The following is a 24338-nucleotide window of genomic DNA, read 5'->3' as shown; positions in this document are numbered from 1 at the left end:
GTGTCTACAACATATAATGAACTTGAACAAATCAATGGGGTGCGGGAATGGAAAAAGGCTTATGAACAGGGACTCTGAAGAGAAAACCTCAATAGTAAATAAATAGGTGAAAAGCTGTCCAACTCATAGGTAATCAAGACAATGCAACTAAAGGCAGGCACACTTGGGTGGCTCAGTCAGTTAAGCATCGGACTCTTGATCTCAGTTCAGACCACGATCTCACGAACCGTGAGATCAAGCCCTGCATCTGACTCTGCGCTGACAGTGCGGAGCCTGCTTGGAATTCTCCCCCGGTCTTTCTCTCTCTCCCTCTCTCTTTGCCCACCCCCGGCTTGTGCTTGCCCTCTCTCTCCTTCAAAATAAGAATAAATAAACTTAAAAGCAACAATGAGATACATTCCACATCCACCCACTGGCAAAACTTAAAAATCAGATGATAGCAATGATGGGGAGGAAGCACTCTTACAGAGCCTGGTGCTGGAGGGAATGCACACTGGTGCAATCACACTGGAGATATTTTGATAATACTGGACCTATTCCAGTGGAAGGTGCACTTACCTTGTGATTTAACAAGCCCACAGCCACATAGGTACCCTAGACAAATTCTCCTCCGTGTGCCTAGGAAGACATGGATAAGAATGCTTATCAGGTACTCTATGTGATTGTTTAAAAATGGAAACAACTAGACCTTAGAAAGGAAATGGGAAAATATTAATACGATGAAATACTGCAAACAGATAAACATGAGTTGAGTATGTGTATTAACATGAGTAAATCTCAAACTCTTTTAAAAAGTTAGAGATGGTAGGATACTATTCATGTACACTTAAGAACACACAAAATAATTCCGTGTATAGTTTGTGGATATGTGTTTATGTTGTAAACATACGGGTTGTGTGCTTTGCGGGGGGCGGGGGGGGGGGGAAGAGGGCAAGATAGGGATGGGCAGGTGGGAGGACTTCCAAACTCTGATAATGGTAAAACGAGTATCTGTTATATCCTTTTCTGTACCTTTTTGTATGTTTAAGATATTTCATAATTAAGATTCTTTTTAAAAGAAAAAATGCATTGGCTTAATAGCCTCAAAACATTATCCTTGTCGCACATTAATTAAAGATGATATGATTTTTCTATCTGGGAAGCCTTAGATAATTAACTGAAAAATACTTACAACTAATAAGAAACAGTGGCTATCTCTAGGGGCAGAATTATCGAGGTACTTTCACTTTCTAATCTTTTAAATGGTTTGAATTTTAAAATGACGAACATGTAGGACCTTTATATTCAAAAACCAGTAATGATGTTTCCATTTTGAAAATTAAATAAAAGGGAGAGGTGAAAAAAACAAAACATGAAGAGCATTTGGTAAGACGGCCGTTTATGAAACGAACATGGCAATAAAAATGTAAAGTAGGGGCACCTGGGTGGCTCAGTCGGTTGAGCGTCCGACTTCAGCTCAGGTCACGATCTTGTGGTCCGTGGGTTCGAGCCCCGCGTCGGGCTCTGGGCTGATGGCTCAGAGCCTGGAGCCTGCTTCCGATTCTGTGTCTCCCTCTCTCTCTGCCCCTCCCCCATTCATGCTTTGTCTCTCTCTGTCTCAAAAATAAATAAACGTTAAAAAAAAAAGTTAAAAATGTAAAGTAATACTGGAATAAAAATACAATTGAAGAGGGTAACACAAATTATTAAATAACAAAAAAAGAAGTGCAGCTTTATGAAGAGAACCATACGACCTGACATAAAAGGAGACCCGGCTACATGAGAAAAGTACAAGAATAAATGAGAAATATTCCAGAAAGAGAAGAGTTGATGCGCACGACAGAAATGAATTCATTCTAATCATTCTATCTTTAAAAGACTGCATTTTCCACTGAATGGCAATTAATGAAACTATTTCCATGTTACTAAATATTTTGCAGAAGTTCTTAAGCTGAGCTACTCCTAGGGAGTCTAGGGGTCCTTAAACTCATTGAAATTAAATGCAAACTTTTCTGCATGTACGAATTTTTCTGTGGACAGTATCCACATCTGGGGACAGCTTTTGAGAGATACTAAGTAGGCCATCCCAAAGAAAGACTAAGAACCATTAAGACTGAGAACTATTGCTTATTTTTCTGGTAACTGCTTTATTGGCTGTAATTCATGTTCAAACAACTCAGCCATTTAAAGTGTACAATCCAGTGCCTTAAAAAATTTTTGTTAATGTTTATTTTTTACTTGGTTTTTTTTTTTGGGGGGGGGGGACGGGAGAGAGACTGCACAAGCGGGAGAGGGCGAGAGAGGGAGACACAGGATCTGAAGCAGGCTCCAGGCTCCAAGCTGTCAGTGCAGAGCCCGACGTGGGGCCAAAGCCAGGAACCACAAGATCACAACCTGAGCCAAAGTCAGACTCCCGGCCTACTGAGTTTCCCACTATACTTTTAGTATAGTCAGAGTTGTGACCCCACAATCAGTTTTAGAACATTTCATCACCCCAAAGGAAACCGTGTACCCTTTGCAAATCACTCTTCCAAATACCCCATCACCCCCAGCCCTAAGCAACCACTTCCTCTATAGATTTGCCTTTTCGAGACATTTCATATAAACAGAACCACACGATAGGTGCTCTATTGTGACTGGTTTCTTTCACTTAGCGCGGTGTCAGAGTTCATCCATGTTGTAGCAGATGCCTGCCCCTTGTTCCTTACTTAAGGCAGTCTTATTTCATTGCATGGATCCATTTTATCCATGGATCTATGGATCCACATTTTATCCATTCATCAGTTGATGGGCATTTGGGCTGTTTCCACCATTTGGCTATTATGAATAGTGCTGCTTTGAACATTCCTGTAAGGTTTTTACGTGAGCTTCTTTTTATATGACCAACGACCATCTGTATGTTCTTTTCTGTCAACCATTTTTTGAGATTTGTATCTTCTCAACCCTTCATCAATCAACCCTAAAAACAGAAAATTTTGCTTTAATTATTACAACTGTTTTCTTATAATTTATATTATAATAAATATATCTGTTTAACCAACCAATTAAAAATTTAATATAATTTCTTCCTATCAACAGAAATTGAATAATAAGGAATAAGATTTATTCCTCAGAGCGGAGCTTTGGATGGCCATGAACCATTGTAATATCTGAGATACTCTGCTCCCTAAGAAACAATTTTTGCCCCCTTGGGGACCATCTGACACATATTGAGAATGCATGCTTTAGAGCCTTTGCACATTTTTCCCATATGGGGCTGTCATTCTGTTCTTCTCACTTTTTAGGAATGCTTTGTATGTTAGAGAACCTGGCTCTTTACGACGCGTTGCAAATTATCCCCCCAATCTGCAGTTTGCGGGATTTAGCTTCTGATGGTTTTGCCTTGTAGACTTTTTTTTTTTTTAATGTAGGTGAATTTACCAATCATTTTGCAGTTTCTAGAAAGGCCTTTGCCATTTCAAGATCAATTCTGCCCAGATCATAAAAACATTCTCCTATGGTTTATGGTCTCATTTTTTGTTTAAACCTCTGATCCACCTGAAATATATTGTGGTGTAAGGTACAAACTAGGGATCTAGGGTGCCTGGGTGGCTCAGTCAGTTAAGGGTCCAACTCTTGATTTTGGCTCAGGTCATGATCTCATAGTTCGTGAGACCAATCCCCGCATCGGGCTCTGCGCTGACAGCTCCAAATCTGCTTGGGACTCTCTCTCCCTCTCTTTCTGCCCCTCCCTCACTCATGCACACCCTCCCTCCCTCCCTCCCTCCCTCCCTCTCTTTCAAAATAAACCTTTTTTTATAAAGGCACAAACTAGGGATCCAACTTTTTCCCCCAGATGACTATCGAATCATCTCAAAAAATATCACTGAATCTTTCCCCCACTGATCTGAAATGTCACCTCTATCATATACTAAGCTACTCTGCATATTGGGGAATAATTCTGAACTTTTAGTCTGTACCAATGATCTGTCTATACACGCAAGTACCATGCAAGTACACTGTTCTAGTATCTGGTGTCCTATTTCTCCTTAATTTTTTGACATTTAAAAGATTGGTTTCCTATTTTGGTTTGTTCATTTTTATGTGAACTTTAGAATCAGCTGGTCTCATTAAATAATACTGTTGGCATTTTAGCGGGATCCCATTACACTGTAAATTAATTTTAAAAGAACTGTCATCTTTGAATCTTCCTACCCAAGAACATAACTTTCCATTTTTAAAGTCCTCATTTGTGACCCTCTGTATTTCAAAGGTTTATTCACACATATATCATACATTTCTCATTATGATAAAATTCTTTTAATTTTGTACTCAACCCCATTATTGAACTATCTTATTTTTATAATAGTTTTTCAACTGAGCCTCTTGGGTTAGAGCTATATAATCATATCATTCCATCTTATCATCTACAAATAAAGATAATTTCATGTCTCACTTTATTTTCATACTTCTAATATCTTTCTTTAATTATACTGATTATTTCTTCCAGAACAATGCTAAATAATAGTCCAACATAATATTGGACATTTTTGTTTTACCCTGACTTTAATGTGAATGCTTTTAGTATTTTCCCCATTAAGCATAATGCTGGCTTGAGATGAATCTATTTTATATGTTAGAAGAAGTAACTATCTCTTCCTATTTTATTAAATGCATTAAAATTAAGAATAGATATTGAATTTTGTCAAATGCCTTTTCAGTGCTTATGAAGATGATCTTATGATCTTCCTCCTTAGACCTATTAATATGATAAATTCTATTAATAGATATTTTCTCAACATTTTATTATGAAATTTTTCAAACATACACCAAAGTTAAAAGAATGCTGCACTGAACAAGTATGTATCTACTTCCCACATCCTACCATTAACTTTACTATTCTTGTTTTATCACATAATAGATAATATATTTTAAAATATTGATTTTAATAGATTTTAATTAATTCTATTAGAACTAAAAATATTGAACCATTTTTGTATGTGTAGTAAACCCTTGGTCATAGTGTATTAGTTTTGTTTTTAAGCACGGTTATATTTTGTTTGCTATTATTTTAATTTGGATTTTTATATCAATATTCATAAATGTATGTATATGTGATGTGCATGTGCATCTGTGTGTCTGTTGCTTCACAAAACCAATCTGGACATTAAAAACAATTTTAGGCCCTGGAACAGTTTAAATGGCACTGGAATTATCTGGCACTTAAAGAAATAGGTAGAATTCCCCTGTAAAACTGCCCAGGATGGTTTATTTTTCAAGAAGGTGGGTAAATCTTCAGCAGCATTTTTCTATTTCTTCTATGGTAACTTGTGGATTTATTATTTCTTTCTCCTCTGGGGTCAATTTTGATAAATTATTTTTTCCGAAGAAAAGTATCACTTTTTTCTGGTTTTTAACCTTATTTGCATAAACTTGGGCAAAATATCTCTTACGATGCTTGTAACTATTTGTATTTATTTCCCAACTGTCACGATTATACTGTGTAGTCTCTTGGTTACCAAACCACAGATATGTTCTTGTTTTTCTCCCAAATGACTAGGACCTGGATTTAGAAATGCTATTTTTTTTTCTCTTTCCTAAATCATGGGTGTTCCCTTTTCTCTTTTGGATTCCTTCCTTCTGATTTTGTAAGGTTTATGTTTTCTAATTTCTTGAGCTAAACCTGATGTTTTTGTTCATTCTTTCTTAATTTCTAATATACATATTCAAAAGCTATGATTTTTCCTCTGAGTGCTGTTTTATCTCTCATAGGTCTTAGGTAGTATTTTCACTATCACTATATTCTTAACACTTTGAAGTTTGGGGTTTGATTTCTTCTAGACCCAAGAATTGTTTGCAAGTTCTAAATTTTATAGGCAGAAAAAAAAATTGCATTGGATATTGTGATTAATTTTTAGTTTTACTGCATTCTGATCAGAGAATGTTATCTCACTGTTCCTACCTTTGTGTCTTTTTTGAATTAACAAATAGCCAATTTCATGAACCTACAGGAACATTTGAAGGGAATGTGCAATAACAGATTTTAATGGTTAGTGTGATTATATATGAGATTTACCTCATTAATTACATTTTTAGGGTTTTTATGTTATTACTTTTTATGTACACATCAAACTTCAAGAGGTGGATTAAAGCCTCTAACTACCAATTTATCTCTGTTTCTTCTTGAATCTCCTGTTGTGAGGTGCACAGATACACATAAATTTTTGCTATGAATTGTAGCCTTTGGCATTATAAATGGCTCACCTTTGCATATCATCTTTTTATATGACTGATAATACCAATGAATAATGATTTATTTAGTTACACTATTCTGTCAGAGACTGAGGTTTTCCTAATTTTTCTGTAACACGAAAGAACCCTATTTTGAAAAGTACAAATGGCATTTCATTGTTGTTTTGATTTGCATTTCTTGGTTTGTGTTAAGGTTTAAGATTTAATACTTTCTGGGGCACCTGGGTGGCTCAGTCGGTTAAGCATCTGACTTCGGCCCAGGTCATGATCTCACAGTTCGTGAGTTTGAGCCCCACATCAGGCTCTGTGCTGACAGCTCAGAGCCCGGAGCCTGCTTCGGATTCTGTGTCTCCCTCTCTCTCTGCCCCTCCCCAGCTCATGCTCGCACTCTGTCTCTGTCAAAAATAAACCTTAAAATTTTTTTTAAAAAAGATTTAATACTTTCTGACCATTTCCTTTTATCTGTTAATGAATTATTAATGTTTATAATAGCTTACAACTAGAGATAACCTAGATGCCCAACAATAGGAGGTTAGATAAATTTCAGTAGATTCATAATAGAATAATAGTTGTCAGATATTGTACTTTATATACATTATATCCAATTGACCTTAAGACTAATAAATTTTTATGTATCAACACACCTAAAACTGATTGCTTATGTGTCATAATTTAACTGGCAGAGTCTTGCTGTCTTTCTCAGTGATTAAAAAAAAGGTGATTCTCACACTTGATGGTATATTAGGTTCAATAAGATATGTTATTTCCCCTGTTTCACAGATGATGGTACTGAATCTCAAAGACATTAAGTAATTTTTGCCCAAGGTCAGCCAACTTAAAAATGCCTGGAAGCATATAGATCAAAATATCAAAATATTAAAATATTCTCTCTGCATGGGAAAATTATATTTTTTTCTGTTTGCTCATCCATATTTTATTATTTCTTCAACATATACATTTAACTTTTATAATAAGAAAAAGTGGAATTGCTAAAAATAAAAATGGGAAAAAAAAGTTAGATACTGAGTTCATGTTGTTCATCAAAATAAGTACCAGATAGGTTAAACAATTAAAAACAGAACACGAGACAATTCTAATCATACTGGGATTATGGCAGCAGTGTAGTTTTTGAAATACTCCTAAACATTCCCTAAAAATCAATATAGCAGCGAAAGAAAGAACATCCACAGACAATCTCTTTACAAAACTAGGTGAGCAAGATTCTCCATAACCCAGTGTGTGGGCAGACATGGCTGAACTACTGAGGATACAGGCAGCGTGGACAGGAGGGTAGCTGTGGATCAGGAGCACCAGGAATTGAAAACAGACTGCTGATGGACACAGCCCCCAAATCTCTAGAACACGTGCATACCCCAAAGGAGAACAACCTGCATCCTAAGCAGGTCCTGGGCAAGCAGATCTGAGAGTCAGGGACAAAGCTGGCATGCTGTGAGTGAGTACAGAAAGGGTGTTGAGGGGGATTAATTCTAGTGGGAGGTCTAAGTCCTCAAGGATTTCGCAGATATCCAGAAAAGACTCACTTGCAGAAGTAAAACCTGGAAAGAAAACTGCTCGAAGAGAGAACAAATGGAACAAGGAAGGAACTGTCGGGTGAGTGAAAGGTTCAGATAACATGCCAGAAGTGTGAGAGGAAGCATATGGGTGCCATATGGTGACAGAAGAATATAAAGTCTGAAGTGGTCCTGTCTAATACAAATATAATGGGAGCCACAAATGGAAGCCACAATGTGTGATTGTATATTTTCTACTAGCCACCTTTCAAAATTGAATGAAAACAGGGGTGTCTGGGTGGCTCAGTTGGTTAGGTGACTGACTTCAGCTCAGGTCATGATCTCACAGTTTGTGAGTTCAAGCCCTGCATTGGGCTCTGTGCTGACAGCTCAGAGCCCGGAGCCTGTTTCAGATTCTGTGTCTCCCTGTCTCTGCCCCTCCCCTGCTAGCACTCTGTCTCTCTCTCTCTCAAAAATAAATAAACATTAAAAAAATTTTTTAATTGAATGAAAACAAGTTAAATTTATTTTAATAATGTATTTTACAGGGTACCTGGGGGGCTCAGTCAGTTAGGCGTCTGGCTCTTGGTTTTAGCTCAGGTCACAATCTCATGATTCGTGAGTTCCAGCCCCGCATGGGGCTCTGTGCTGACAGCACAGATCCTGCTTGGGGTTCTCTCTCCCCCTCTCCCTCTGCCCCTCTCTTGCTCACTCTCTCTGTCCTTCTCAAAATAAATAAACTTAAAAAATATATATTTCAATTAATCCAATAAACTCAAAATATTATTGTTTTGATGTATAATCAATATAAAAGTTATTAATGAGCTATTTTACTTTTTGTTCCTGCTAAATCTTTGAACTCTGTGTGCATCTTACTTCATTCGGATCAGACATGCTTCGAATGTTCCACAGCCACATGTGGCTAGTGACTACCACACTGGACAGTGAAAGTCTGAAGATTAGAGAGTTATCTTAAAGAGCAAGGCCCACAGAGTTCTAAGAAACTCTAAGAAAGGCAGTAAGCCTTTCTGACACAGGCTTAGTTCTGAGAAGTGAAGAAAAAGTTACCCAGAAAGACTGCCATTTAAGCCTTTCATAGTAACAACTAAAAATGTAGGGAAAGCTGCTTGCCCCTTCTACAAAAACCTTCTCCTATGAATCTAGGAAATGACATCTTTTTCACTTAAGAAACAAAAGAGAGGGCTGCTGGAGGGGAGGTGGGTGGATGTGTTAAATGGGTGATGGGCATTAAGGAGGGCACTTTTTGGGATGAGCACTGGGTGTCATATGTAAGAGATGAATCACTGGGTTCTACTCCTGAAGCCTAGACTACACTGCATGTTAACAAACTTGAATTCAAATAAAAGAGAGAGAAAGAGAGAGAGAAAGAAAGAAAGAGAAAGGGAGAAAAGAGAAATACAATATAACTTCAAACAATGGCTCTTACAAGGGAAGGAAAAAAAAGATAGAAATAAACAAGATACTACTCTGGTAAACTAAGAGAACACATGTGGACACAAAGCTAAATGGGTTGAAAGCAATTAATTAAGAAAATGGGAGAAGCTCTGAAAGAACAGCACAGGCCAGAAACAGAAGAGCTCAGATACAAGATGGCCAGACAACAGGGAGATTTTTAAAAATCTGTTGGAACTGGAGGACATAGAAAAGAAAATCAATTCCAAAATGAAGATTAAATTAGAAGAAACACATGCATGAGTACACACCAGGGCACAGTGAGATAAACGGAGGATATGAAATAGAGAAGTGAAAAAAATCAAACAGAAATAAAGAAAGAGATAAAAGGGATATGAGAGAAAGTGATTGATACAGAGGTCAAAGGGGACCCAACATATGTGTAATTGAAGGCCCTAAAGAATAAAAGCCTAAACGATTAAGCAGAATAAGTACTTAAAAACTGAATTAAAAAAATATTTTCTGAAATATAAGATTTGAATCTAAAAATTGAAAGCACATATTTGTCCCATGAGAATTATCTAGAATGGTTAATACTGACAGTTGGCTTAGTGATATTACTGTTCCTTAAGGATGAAATAAAAACCCTTTAGGCATTCAGCTAAAAAGTCCAAGTTACTTCTGTGCAAGAGAAAATTGGGATGGCATTAAGATGCTAAGGGTTTCTTTTATGAATTTTTTCAAAAAATATTCTATAGGTTTTTTAAATTTTCTTTAATGTTTATTTATTTTTGAGAGAGAGAGAGAGAGAGAGACAGAGCAAGAGTGGGGGAGGGGCAGAGAGAGAGAGAGAGAGAGAGAGAATCCAAAGCAGGCTCCAAGCTCTGAGCTGCCAACACAGAGCCTGATGTGGGGCTCGAACTCATGAATCATGAGGTCATTGCCTGAGCCAAAGTCAGACGCTTAACTGACCGAGCTACCCAGGTGCCCCAAGATTCTACAGGTTTTTAATAAATTTTTTATGTTTTAAAAAATGGAGCAACGTTTTAAAGATATTTAAGGGGGAGAAAAGGGGCCAAATATTTTTACATCCGGGCAAATTTCCTTCAAATGTAAAGGTCACCAACCAGTTATAACATACAAGACCCCATGGGCTGTGGGTCCATCTGAATTCTGTGCTCATGAATGAGGCATCATAAATGCTGTACTCGAATGGGGCAGCAAGGGACCATGGTAGACGTGCACATTGTGTACATCTCTTCTGCCCATGCACATGATCCCCTGCCCATCAGACTTGACTCCCAAAACAAGGATAAAATTATTAAGAATCTCAAGATAGGAAAAGCAGAGCATTAAGCAGAGCCCCATGGGACTGCGCAGGTTAGACACCCATGAAACCATCTCTGGGTGATGCCCAGTGTCTGGTAAGGCTAGATCCCTTCCAACTTGTCTCCCTTCTCTGCTCTCTCTTCCTACAACCATTCTCCATACTGGAGTCAGTGGTATTCCTAAAACAGAATTTACTATGTCCAGCTCCTGTTTAATGTTAAACAACCCTCCCATTGTTCTCTTTGTACTCATATGTTCATACCCTCTAAGCTGGTTACCTGGACCTGCCCACTTTTCTCTTCTCACCCCTTCCTCTCCTGTCCCTCACCCACACTCCAGGCCCTGGCCAAACCAAACCCAGCATCACATATCCAAAACTGAATCCCAGTTCTGCACTCTACCTCCCAGATTGTTTCTTTCTTGTCTTCCTCATCTTAGGAACCAACACTTCTATCTATCTGTAGAAACCCTGGGGTCATCCTTGACCCTTCTCCTCCTTCAAACCCCACATTTAATCTGCTCTGCCTTTCATGAATCATCTCCTGAACCTTTTCATGTCAGTGCCCTTGACATTCTTGACATTTTCATCTGCCTTGCCAGTAGTCCATCCCGGAAGCAACTGATCTTCTCCTTGCTCATGCCTAGCATGGAAGACTTTGGGGGAGAAAGCCACAGTCACAAAGACTGGTACCTCTAATAAATCAAGGTCTCCAACCTCATATGGGCCCACAGTGTCTCCCTTCTGTCTTTCCAGAGGAAGCAGGGAATCCTACCCCTAAGATTACTATCTTACGAGAAATTAACAGTCAAAGGAGGTAAGGGGTCCCATGATTGGAAACTTTAATAGCTTACATTTACATAGCACTTGCTGTATGCAGTCATGTTCTGTGGTGGTCTTTACATGAGCTGATATTCATTTAAATGTTAGTTACAGAAGTGAAAAAAGTGAGGCACAGAAAGGTTAAGTGACTTGCACAAGGTCAAACAGCTAGTGAGTAATAGTTTAGCAGGGATTCAAACCCAGGCCGACAGGATCCAGGGTCCCTGGATTTTACCACAGTACTAAAGGGATCAAAGAAATGTTTAGAAGTAGATGTTAACAAAAATGTTACTTGTCAAAACTACAGTCACAGCTAAGAACAACAGTTAGTGGGAAAATTATGGCATCAAATAGATATATTTCTAAAGAAAAGGGTAAATGAAAAGGAACAAAACAGCACAAACTGGATACAGAAAGAATAAGATAAAGACACTCATCAAAGAAACAGTGAAGAAAACAAAGCAGAAATTAACCAAGACAAAAGTTTGTTCTTAAAGAAAAAAAAAGAATTAAAAAGCAAAACAGAAGTACTATCTTTCTAATATAATAAAAGAATATTAAAAATCCCTTCCAACAAATTGAATAACCTACATAAGAGACACGAACAGACAAGAAAATACAAAATGCCAAAATTTGTGCAAGAGAAAGCACACTTGAACAGATATATAAATGGACTCAAACAAATAAATATTAAGAAGATCAAACTGGTAGTCAGAGATCTTCTCTTTCTCCACCCCAACCAAAAATAATCTGAGGCCCAGAGGGTTTTGCACGGTGCTGTGTACAAATTCCATGGAACTTCTAAGGAGGAGCTATTTTTTACTCTTTTCAAGTTGTTCCAGAAAACAAAGATGACACAAAAACAGACACTCAGATCAATGGAACAGAGAACCCAGAAATAGACACACAAACGTATGGCCAACTAATCTTTGACAAAGCAGGAAAGAATATCCAATGGAATAAAGACAGTTTCTTGAGCAAATGGCACTGGGAAAACTGGACAGCGACATGCAGAAAAATTAACCCGGACCACTTTGTTATACCATACACAAAAATAAACTCAAAATGGATGAAAGACAGGAAGCCATCAAAACCCTCGAGGAGAAAGCAGGAGAAACCCTCTTTGACCTTGGCCACAGCAATTTCTTACTCAACATGTCTCTGGAGGCAAGGGAAACAAAAGCAAAAATGAACTCCTGGGACCTCATCAAAATAAAAAGCTTCTGCACAGCGAAGGAAACAATCAGCAAAACTAAAAGGCAACCGACAGAATGGGAGAAGATATTTGCAAATGACATATCAGATAAAGGGTCAGTATCCAAAATGTATAAAGAGCTTATCAAACCCAACACCCAAAAAACAAATAATCCAGTGAAGAAATGGGCGAAAGACATGAATAGACACTTCTCCAAAGAAGACATCCATCCAGATGGCCGACTGACGCATGAAAACATGTTCAACATCACTCATCAGCAGGGAAATAGAAATCAAAACCACAATGAGATACCACTTCACCCCTGTCAGAATGGCTGACAAAATGGCTAACAACTCAGGCAACAACAGATGTTGGTGAGGATGCAGAGAAAGAGAAATCTCTTTTGCACTGCTGGTGGAAATGCAAACTGGTGCAGCCACTCTGGAAAACGGTATGGAGGTTCCTCAAAAAATTAAAAATAGAACTATCCTACAACCCAGCAATTGTACGACTAGGTATTTATCCAAGGGATACTGGTGTGCTGTTTTGAAGGGGCACATGCACCCCAATGTTATAGCAGCGCTATCGACAATAGCCAAAGCATGGAAAGAGCCCAAATGTCCACCGACGGATGAATGGATAAAGAAGGTGTGGTATATATATCCAATGGAGTATTACTTGGCAATCAAAAAGAATGAAATCTTGCCATTTGCAACTATGTGGCTAGAACTAGAGGGTATTATGCTAAGCGAAATTAGTCAGTCAGAGAAAGGCAACTATCATCTGACTTCACTCATATGAGGAATTTAAGATACAAAACAGATGAATGAACATAAGGGAAGGAGGCAAAAATAATATAAAAACAGGGAGGAGGACAAAACATAAGAGACTTAAATATAGACAACAAACAGAGGGTTACTGGAGGGGTTATGGGTGGGGGGATGGGCTAAATGGGTAAGGGGCATTAAAAAAAAAAAAAGAAAAAGAAAAGAGAGAAAGAGTAAACTCTGCCCAGCTAATTTTGTAGGACTAATATAATCCTACTTCTGAAATCAGACAAGAACTAAGCAAAAAGAGAAACTATAGGACTATTTAACTTTTAAGCAGATGCAAAAATCCTAAACAAAACATTGCTGACTCCCATGTATTAAAGATACATTAAAAATGTATTTAAAAATAACACATAGTATTCAAGGAATTCAAGGATAGTTCAGCATCAGAAAACTTTTCCATTTAATTCAATGTTAACAGAGAGAGAAAAATAGTATGTGGTAATTTCAGTTGATGCAGAAAACGCATTTTATAAGGTCCAGTACCTTTTTTTAAATTTAATTTTATCTTTTTTATTTTAGAGAGAGAGTGAGCCCAAGCAGGGGAGGGGGCAGAGGGAGAGACAGAGAATCTTAAGCAGGCTCCATGCTCAGCATGGAGTCTGACACAGGACTCAATCCCATGACCCTGGAATCATGACCTGAGCCAAAATCAAGAGTAAGACACTTAACTGACTGAGTCACCTAGATGCCCTGGTAAAGTACCTTTTTATGATTAAAAACAAAACAAGAAAAACTCTTAGGGATGCCTGGGTGGCTCAGTCAGTTAAGTCTTTGACTCTTGATTTCAGCTCAGGTCATGAACTAGTGGTTCGTGGGTTTGAGTCCCACATCAGGCTCTGTGCTACTAGCACAGAGCCTGCTTGGGTTTCTCTCTCTCCCTCTCTCTCTGCCCCTCCCCTGATTGTCTTTCTCTCTCTCAAAATAAATAAACATTAAAACAATTTTAAAAAAACTCTTATAAAACTTGGAGTAGAAAAAAATTTACTGAACTTGATAAGGTCTATACATCCCCAAACAAGTAATATACATAAGAGAAAAATTTTAGGCATATATCTTTACGTCCTGGGCATATGACCCTAATAACTTAACACAGATGACCCTAATAACTTAACTCACACTGTTTATTGAAGTATTAGAAGTTTGAAATAATACTATGAGGAAATAGGATTGTGAAGTTTGGGAGGAAAGACCTAAAACTGTCATTGGTTATGGGGTGCCTGGGTGGCTCAGTCAGTTAAGCATCCAACTTTGGCTCAGGTCATGATCTCACGGTTTGTGAGTTCAAGCCCCACATCGGGCTCTGTGCTGATAGCTTGGAGCCTGGAGCCTGCTTCAGATTCTGTGTCTCCCTCTCTCTCTCTCTACCCCTCCCCTGCTCATGCTCTGTCTCTCTCTGTCTCAAAAATAAATAAACATTAAAAAAATTTTTTTTAAACTGTCATTGGTTATAGATGTGACTCACCATTCCAACGGGCACCAATAGAATTAACAGACAAATTATCAGAATAAGAGAATTCAGCTAAGATTGCTCAGATACAAAATTTACCTACAAAAATCAATACTCTTCTACACCAGCAATCACTAACTAGAAAATATAATAAAAAATGAAAAACCAAAAAGTGAAATGAATATAATAGGTAATAAAAGAAATCATAAACAGAAGAAAATGCCATAAAAAATGCAATGCATCACAATCACAACAAAAATTAGATCGTTATGTGAGAACTAAGCCAAGAACTTATAAGGATCTCTAATGAACGGAACTTGAAAACTTGAATAATGGACAACCCTTGGATAGGATGGCTTAAATCTTATTATAACCAAGTCCACTCTCCCCAGACTAATTAAGAAATTCACTACAAACTCAGTCATAAGTACAATTACATGTATAAGCAGGTGTATAGGGGTATTTTCTTTTTTTCCTTTTTTTTTAAATATTTATTTTTGAGAGAGAGAGAGAGAGAGAGAGAGAGAGAGAGAGCCGGCAAGGGACAGAGAGAGAAGAGGACACAGAATCCGAAACAGGTTCCAGGCTCTGAGCTGTCATGTCAGCACAGAGCCCACAATGCAGTGCTTGAACTATGAACCGTGAGATCATGACCTGAGCCAAAGTCGGACGCTTAACCGACTGAGCCACCCAGCGCCCCATGGGTTATTTTCTTTAAAAAGTAAACTTGGTAAAGTCTACTCCAAAAATTACATGGAGTCATGAAAAGTACGTGAAGAACTAAGTCAACTTCAAAAAAAACAAAATAAAATAAAAAGGAGCAATGATGCTCTTTCCCTACCAAATGGTAAGACCTACTATAAAGCCATAATAAAAAAAAAAAAATACTACAGTGTTAGCACAAGAATAGATAAGTGTATCAACGGAACAAAACAGAACACCAAGACCTATCCACATAAGCACGAGAACTTAACTCGGATGAAGGAGGAGCCACTGCAAACCACTGGGGAGAGAAGGGATGATTTGACACAGACTGGTGAAAAATGGCTCAATCTACTAAGAAAATCATAACTGAGTCCCTTTTTAGCCTCACGTACAAGGAGGGGAGCCCTACGTAAATTAAAGATCTAAAACTGAGAGCTAAAACTCATAGTGTTTGTGGAAACAAACGTGGGAGGGTATCTTCAGGCTTAGGGAAAGGCAAGGAGGCTTATTTAATCAAGCTTGAAAAGCACAAACCATCACACACAAATTTGCTGAATCTGATTATATCAAAATTAAGAAGTTGTGTTTCATAGAAAAAATAAATAAATAAATAACACGGACCAATTAAGAGTCAGATGATAGGACTGAGATTTTTTTTTTTCCAAAGTCTAAAACTGACAAGGGATTAACATCTAAAATATACGAGGAACTCTGTAAAAGCAACAAGAAGAGGACATCAACTCCAATAGAAAAATGGGCAAATGATATGACAGGCAATTTACAGAAAAAGAAACCCCCAAAGCTAATAAGCGCATGAAGTGATGCTCAAACTCATTAGCAGTCAAAGAAATGCAAATTAAAACAAGATAGCACTTTACACCTTTAGACTGGCAAAAACTGGAAAGCTGGGTCATACCAATTAATGGCAGAAATGAGGAAGATAGGATCCCTCACACATGGCCAATGGGAGTGTAAATTGGTAAAGCCTCTTTGGAGAGCGGGCCCAAAGTACTTATGCAAATTAAGCGCACACACACTCAGATCCACAGACATTCTAACATATGTGCACAATGGGAAATCCATAAGGATGCTTGCTGCAGATTTGTCAGAAGACGTAAGAGCGCTCTGGGTTGGCCTTCACTATTATTATGAAGCAAAGGATCACAAGTACACGCAGCACCACGGACAGATCTTAAAAACATAATGCCAGTTGGAAAAAATAAATAAGAGAATGTCAATGTTACACAATACTGTTTACATAAACGATAAATATATACATGCCCTCTGGTATGCATGTGTCTTCCCAAAACCTCCAGTGAACTAGTCACTTTTTGTTTGTCCGGCCCTATCAGCAGGAAGTCACTGATGTAATGATCTATTGTTACGTTGATCTAATGTAATGTTTTGTATAATCTGGAGGCAATCCACATCAACTTCGACTATTTTATGACAGAGCACGGGAGAGTTAATATAACCTTGGAAAAAAACTACAAAACTACCAACAACTAGGGTTGCTCTGTTTTAGATACTTTTTCTTTTTTTAAAAGTTTTTCAGTGTTTTTTTTTTTTTTAATGTTTATTTATTATTCTGAGAGACAGCGAGACCGCCAGTGGGAGAGGGGCAGAGAGAGAAGGAGACACAGAACCCGAAGCAGGATCCAGGCTCCAAGCTGTCAGCACAGAGCCCGACGCGGGGCTTGAACCCTGGTACCGGGAGATCGTGACCTGAGCAGAAGTCGGACGCTCAAGCAACTGAGCCACCCAGGCACCCCTAGATACTCTTTTCTGATTGGAATAGAAAAGAATGAGTTCACCAAATCAGTGGCCACACACTATGTACCTGAGGCTCTGGGAATGAACCTTCTCTAGGAATGATACCACACCTGACCTGGCAGCTGCAGTCAGGGCCACAGTGAAGGAAAGGTGGAATGAGGTTCCTTTGGGGAGGAGGGGATGGATGCTTCCTTGAGGAGGAAGCGCTGCTCCGCTGTTCAACCTGGTGGGAAGGAAGACAGCACAATGCAGGCACAGACCCTGTAGCCAGTCCGGTGGCTGGGAGCAGAGAGAGTATGCACCTGCTGGCTTCTCTTACTGATGAAACACACTGCCTTTTACATTTGTCATTATTTGGGGAGAATTTTCCCAAATAAATAACTGTTCCTTAAAGATGCCATTTTATTTTCTTTTACTGAAAAAAAGAAAGAATGGACGTTTATTACCGTGCAAGTTCTGATGATGATGGTTTCTTTTTCATTATTTTTTATTTTCTTAATTTACATCCAAGTTAGTTAGCATATAGTGCAACGATTTCAGGAGTAGATTCCTTAATGCCCCTTGCCTGTTTAGCCCATCCCCTCTCCAGTAACCCTCTGTTTGTTCTCTAAGTCTCATGTTTTGTCCCCCTCCCTGTTTTTATGTTATTTTTGCCTCCCTTCCCTTATGTTCATTCAACTGTTTTGTATCTTAAATTCCTCATATGAGTGAAGTCAGATGACAGTTGCCTTTCTCTGACTAATTTCACTTAGCATTATACCCTCTAGTTCTATCCACATCGTTGCAAATGGCAAGATTTCATTCTTTTTGATTGCCGAGTAATACTCCATTGGATATATATACCACACCTTCTTTACCCATTCACCCATCGATGGACATTTGGGCTCTTTCCATGCTTTGGCTATTGTCGACAGCGCTGCTATAAACATTGGGGTGCATGTGCCCCTTCGAAACAGCACACCAGTATCCCTTGGATAAATACCTAGTCGTACAATTGCTGGGTTGTAGGATAGTTCTATTTTTAATTTTTTTGAGGAACCTCCGTACCGTTTTCCAGAATGGCTGCACCAGTTTGCATTTCCACCAGCAGTGCAGAAGAGATCCTCTTTCTCCGCATCCTCACCAACATCTGTTGTTGCCTGAGTTGTTAATGTTACCCACTCTGACAGGGGTGAGGTGGTATCTCATTGTGGTTTTGATTTCTATTTCCCTGCTGATGAGTGATGTTGAGCATGTTTTCATGTGTCGGTCGGCCATCTGGATGTCTTCTTTGGAGAAGTGTCTATTCATGTCTTTTGCCCATTTCTTCACTGGATTATTTGTTTTTTGGGTGTTGGGTTTGATAAGCTCTTTATACATTTTGGATACTGACCCTTTATCTGATATGTCATTTGCAAATATCTTCTCCCATTCTGTCGGTTGCCTTTTAGTTTTGCTGATTGTTTCCTTCGCTGTGCAGAAACTTTTTATTTTGATGAGGTCCCAGGAGTTCATTTTTGCTTTTGTTTCCCTTGCCTCCAGAGATGTGTTGAGTAAGAAGTTGCTGCGGCCAAGGTCAAAGATGCCCTTTTAGAAGGCAACACCATATTCCATCCTGCAGAGAAGCACAGTCCATTTGGCCATTCCCCTGTTGTTGGCATGTGGGCACCAGCTGGCACAGGGAGTGCTCAGCCCCATCCATGGGTGGCCTAATGCTTTCAGTACCTCTTCTCCATGAAATCGTGGCTCTCCCTGCTCTAGGGTCCTCTTGTGGGAGCTTGTTGGGCACAGCTCTGCCTATGTGAACCCCACCTCCACCCCACTCACCCAAGACAAGCCCTTCGGCAGGGGGGCTGGCCTCCCCAGCACCATCCCTCCATGGCTGTGCACATACAGTCACTCCTAAGACACAAAAAGTCACTACATATTCATACACACACACACACACACACGCATGCACACACATAGTGCAAATACCCAACCCAGGCTCTTCTTAAAGACACAATGTTTATTCACAGACAATACAAAAGCACACAAACTCACCATGGGCATCAAAATACACATACGAACACTTGCACACATACTTACACACACTCACATACACATAAATGCATATGATGACACAGAGGTACACATATATCCTGATCTACCCCTGCCACAAACATGCTACTCCCACAACCTTCTCCCTCCTGGCTAATGGTGATTTTCTCCTTCCAGTTTCTTAAGCCAGTAATCTTGGAGTCATCCCTGACCCCACTCTCTCACTCACATTCCAGTCCATCAGGAAATCTTGTTTCCTGGACTTTCCCCAAATATCCACAATAAACCACTTCTCACCACTACCACCCGGGTCCAGACCACTATCACGGACCACTGGTCTATAGGGCTGGGCTCCTAACTGGTCTCCCTACTCTACCCTTACCCCAGAGTCTATTTGGAAAAGCCCCAGTGTGATCCTCCTTTTTAAAAGCTGGTTAGAAAACAGCAGGCTCAGAACCCTGCAACGGCTCCACGTTTCACGCAGAATTAAAAGCCAAGTCCCTGTGAGAGAGCCAAGGACTCTGTGAAGTGGCCCCTGTCACCTGGCTCACACTGAGTCCCTTACAACTCTCTCTTACTCCACCTCTTTGCTAATCCTTGAACTTGGCCCTGTGCTCCCACCTTGGGGCCCTTATCCTGGCTGATCCCCTTGCCTGGATCATGTAAACATACTACATAATTTTTTAAAAATTGTTTAGGTTTATCGTTTACTGTCTATCTCTGTTAGAAGGAAAGCTCCAGGAAGATACGACCTTTGTTTTCTTCCCTGAAGAACAAAGAGAGAGTGGCACGGCAGGTGCTTAGTAAATATTTGCTGAGTGAAGGAATTAATGCACTGTGCACACATGTGTACCTGCTCATATATACCACCGGCACGCATACACGTCAAACACACGTGCTTAGACTCTCAGGTGCCCTGGGAACCCCTATTCTGAGACACCCTGAGACGTGCACACATCCAGTACATGCACAGCTGCAGGTACACACGCAGTCACAAGATGCATTGAACGCACATATATAATACATGCTATTGAACTTATCTATGGCTACACAGCAGGCTACCCCAAACGCGGTGGCATTGAGCGACAACCATTTTCCTATGTTCCTGGATTCTGTGGGGACGGCTTGTCTCTGTGCCCCCATGACAAGGGCCTCAGCTGGGAAGAATTAAGTGGCTGGAGGCATGTGCACTCACGTGTCTGGCACCTGGGCTGAAATGACTTACACGGCTGGTGCTCCACGGGCGTCCCTCTCCCTCCTCAAGTCTCAGGCCCTCTCCATGTGGCCTCCCTGGCCTGGTAGCCTGGGAGTAGCTGGCCTCTGAAATGGCAGCTCAGGACTCCGAGAGTGAATGCTCCTGTGAGCAAGGTGGATGCCGCGTGGCCTTTTATGACCCAGCTTTGGAAATCACAGTGTCACCCCTGTCATTTTCATTCACTTGAAGTAGTCACAAGCCCACTCAGATTCAGGAGGGGGAGGACACAGACCCCATCTCTTTTTAAAAAATGTTTACTTATTTATTTTAAGAGGGAGAGAGTATGTGAGCAGGGGAGGAAGGGAGGGAGAAGGGGAGAGAGAGAGAGAGGGAGAGAGAGAGAGAGGGAATCCCAATCAGGCTTCATGCCATCAGCACAGAGCCCGATGTGGGGCTCGAAACCACGAACTGTGAGATCACGACCTGAGCCGAAATCAAGAGTCTGACGCTTAACCAACTGAACCACCCAGGCTCCCCGATCCCACCTCTTGATGGGATTTGTGACCACTTTTTAAAATTGCCACACATGCATACACACTGGAATGCTTCTGCACACACAGAGACACATACATGCACACACACACACACACACACACACACAATACACACCTATATATAAACACACACACACTCGTAGCTCTTGTCCTCAGAATCTCTGTTCTGAGAACTCAGGCAAACATATACGTGCATTTGAATACACACGTAAAGCAAACACATTCACACAAATATACACCCATAGTCCTATCCAGGAACACCTATGCACACTCACACACATCTGCACACACGTTGGCAGATCACAGGCACTGCCCTGGAGATGTGCACCCCAATACCTGCAGCCCACACCTGCCTGCTCCCTGCCCCACGCGTGGCTGAGCTGGGGGCCAGGACGGGGCAGAGAGCCCCTGCTGGTTATGGGGTGGGGCTTCTCCCCTCACCACCCTTCCCCTGCAGCAGGGGCCTGGGCAAGAAGGAAAACAAATAACCTTGCAGTGTTTAAATAAGCAAAGTTTTGTGCAAAGCAGAGGTTAATGTACTTTATTGTTCAATGTCATGTTTATAGTGGATTGGTGGAGGGAAAAATGTGATTAATTGCCCCGAAGCCCACGGATCTACAATTATTTGGTTGTTGTGAACAAATAAAGGACTACAGTATTCATCATATTCAAATGAGGCAGCAGAATAAATGATGGCGGGCCGGGTAGGAACAAAACCTAGGCGTGTTCCCGCACAATCGGAAGGCGACTGGCGCCTTGTCAACCAGACGCAGGGTGGTGGCGGGAGCCGAACCCGTTTGTCTCTGTACCGCCAGCAAGGCTTGGGCTGACCCTGCAGGTGCCGGCGTTAATTCATGTCACGCCTCGCGCCTCCAGCCTTCGTGGTATGAAAACCAGGCGCCAATTTTGTAATAAAGACTTGTTTCTGACGAGGCCCAGTTTGGGGCGGGGGGCACAGATCTTCATTAGAGCCCCTTTCCCGGGCCACGCTCGTTACAGAGCACAGGTACTGGCTAAATGTGTCCGATCATTCATCATGATTTTGCCCTCCACTTTGTCACAGCGTGGGGATTTAAGGAAGATAGATGGTACAAGATGTTGTCTCCTCCACAGACGCTTTCTGCTCTGGTAAGTGTGTCCGATGCAGAATTATTTTGCCACTTTATTATTTCCTAGTGAGTGTTTGTCAGAGCTTCGCCTCTTGGAAGGAGCGAGTTGTTTCCTGTCACTCAGGGATGTCTCGGGAGCCGTGATGCTTGGCTGGGCTTGCCAGCCAGCTGGAACCTGGGCAGGGTCCCCAGGCAAGGCTGGGGGGAGGCAGTCCTGGGAGTCTGGGCCACAGGGCGAATGTCAAATCCAACAGAAATGGGGGGAGGCAGGCTTCAGGAGAAGGTGGGGCACGGGGGCTTTAGATATGCCGCGCTGGGGGAGTTAACGGGGCATCTTTCAGGATCTGGCCTGGCTGGAGGCCAGCCGGCTGGACAGGGAGCTGTTTGAACTGGTGTCCAAAGGGCTGGAAGAGCCTGGCCTTGAGCTGAGCCAGCTGGAGAGGGTATGGGCAAGGCTGGGGCCCTGCGGGGCTGCTGATGGCCTTAAGTCAGTGTGGCCAACTCTGGTACCCACTGCTGGCACCAGCAAAGCTTCCTGCCCTGATCAGGATGGCTGAGGGGCCACGACGTGCCCAGCAGGGAGGCCAGGTGGGTGAAGATGTGAGGCTACAGATGAGGATGAGTTCAGCTTGAAGCCCAGAGTCTAGCCCAGAGCCCAGGGAACTCTGGGGAATGTGGGAACTTCATTCCAGGCAGTGCTGGGACACAGAGGGGAGGGCCCTGGAATCTGAGGGTGAATCTGGCCCCAGGGAGAAGGTAGGGGATCCGGGGGGCCACCAGCCCATCTTGTGGTCCTTCCTCACTTGTGTGCGCTTTGCAAGGGTCTCTCCACGGGCCCCATCCTCCAGGGTACCCGCTTCCCACTGCCACGACTGCCGGCTGGGCCAATGATGTTCAGCTGCCTCAGCCTCTCCAGCACACAGGGGTGAAACCTACTTTGTCTTTGCTTCCCGCCCCCGGCCCCACCTCTGGTCTGACTGGTGAATCCAGAAGAAACGCTCTTCAGAAGTTCAGAGGAAACGCAAGGACCAGCTCAGGAAGAGCCCAAGCAGAGGGACCCGGGGCACAGGGTATGTGAGGGCGCGCCCATCTTTCTCTGGCCCCAAGATAGCACTTCGGGAGTCCCCCTTGCTAATGTGCAGATGTCTCTCCCTCCTCGAGTCCCTCCAGAGGCCGCGTGATGTAGGACAAAGAGCACGGCTGGAGAATCGTCCTCGCGTGGGTTCAAAGCACTAACTAGCTGTAATGTTTTTGAGACTCGGTTTCCCCATGTGTGAAATGGGGACAACGAGAGGACTTCCCTCTAGGAAGGTCTTGCCATGGATCCTGGCACGTTGTAAGTTTTCTGGCAACTCAGATGTCCCTCCACCGCACCCCACCCCACCCCCGCCCCGCCTCCCTCTCTCTGGTTCCTGGCTGCTAGGAGACCCTCATTCCTCCTGAGCTGTTCCCCCTGGGCCAGGCTGGCTCGGCTGTGTGGTGTCCGCGCTCTGGGCTTCCTGGCTGGCATCCAAAGTGCGTGCAGATGAGGGAGGCGACATCGTAGGACGGGGGCTGCCTTTCTGCCCCTTGCACTCCCCCGCCCGTCCGCCCTCTGGCAACAGCTTCTAGGGAATATTAACAGTACACAGCAGCTACCTCCCCTCCCCTTCCCCAGCCCTCCTCTACGCCCTGGCTGAGCCCCGGGACACAGTCCCTGCCCTTCAGGAGCTGGGAGGAGAGGACAAAATGGGAGTGGGGGAAGGGTGAGCAGATCATTACTCCAACTGCCTCCGGGCCCTCTGCCGGTACAGGCGTGAGGCCAAAAGTCCCCGGTGCTGGGTATTCACTTACCGAGCCCCGACTTCGGCCGGACCCGGTGCTGGTGCTTCTCCGACCGCGCCTCTCTGTGTCCGTGCCACGGCGTGCTCTCACCCCCACTTCGCAGCTGAGCAAACTGAGTCCGCGAAGTAACGCGGTGGAGATCTCGCAGGGAGGGATTCGAACCCGCGAGGCTTCAAGCGTCTTAACTTCCCGGTTGCCAGCCAGCAGATAGGCTCACCGACGGAGCAGCGGCGATTGACACGCACTGCGTCCAATCAGAACCCAGACCCGTCCTAGCTCAGGGTTTGTTTGTTTGTTTGTTTTTCTACTCCTCCCACTTCCAAATTCCTGGCACCCCATTCCTGCTAGGGTTCCAGTTAGGAACCCCAAACCCGCGCTTCTGTGCAGTGTTGTGTTTAGGG

The 24338-nt window shown here is 42.0% G+C and overlaps 1 long non-coding RNA gene across 1 annotated transcript in view; it reads right to left on the bottom strand.

Moving 5' to 3' along the window:
- Nucleotides 1-24124, bottom strand: part of LOC122205254 — a 30723-nt gene extending 6599 nt beyond the window's left edge. Inside the window, exons 1-2 of the long non-coding RNA XR_006195984.1 lie at nucleotides 23947-24124; nucleotides 559-618 (exon numbers count right to left, since the gene is read on the bottom strand). This is a non-coding gene — a long non-coding RNA (uncharacterized LOC122205254). The remainder of the gene's footprint in view (nucleotides 1-558; nucleotides 619-23946) is intronic.
- Between the last annotated feature and the right edge of the window lie 214 nt (nucleotides 24125-24338).

This window comes from Panthera leo, chromosome D4, assembly GCF_018350215.1.
Source record: "Panthera leo isolate Ple1 chromosome D4, P.leo_Ple1_pat1.1, whole genome shotgun sequence".
Taxonomy (NCBI): domain Eukaryota; kingdom Metazoa; phylum Chordata; class Mammalia; order Carnivora; family Felidae; genus Panthera; species Panthera leo.
This window is presented reverse-complemented; position numbering and strand designations above follow the sequence as displayed.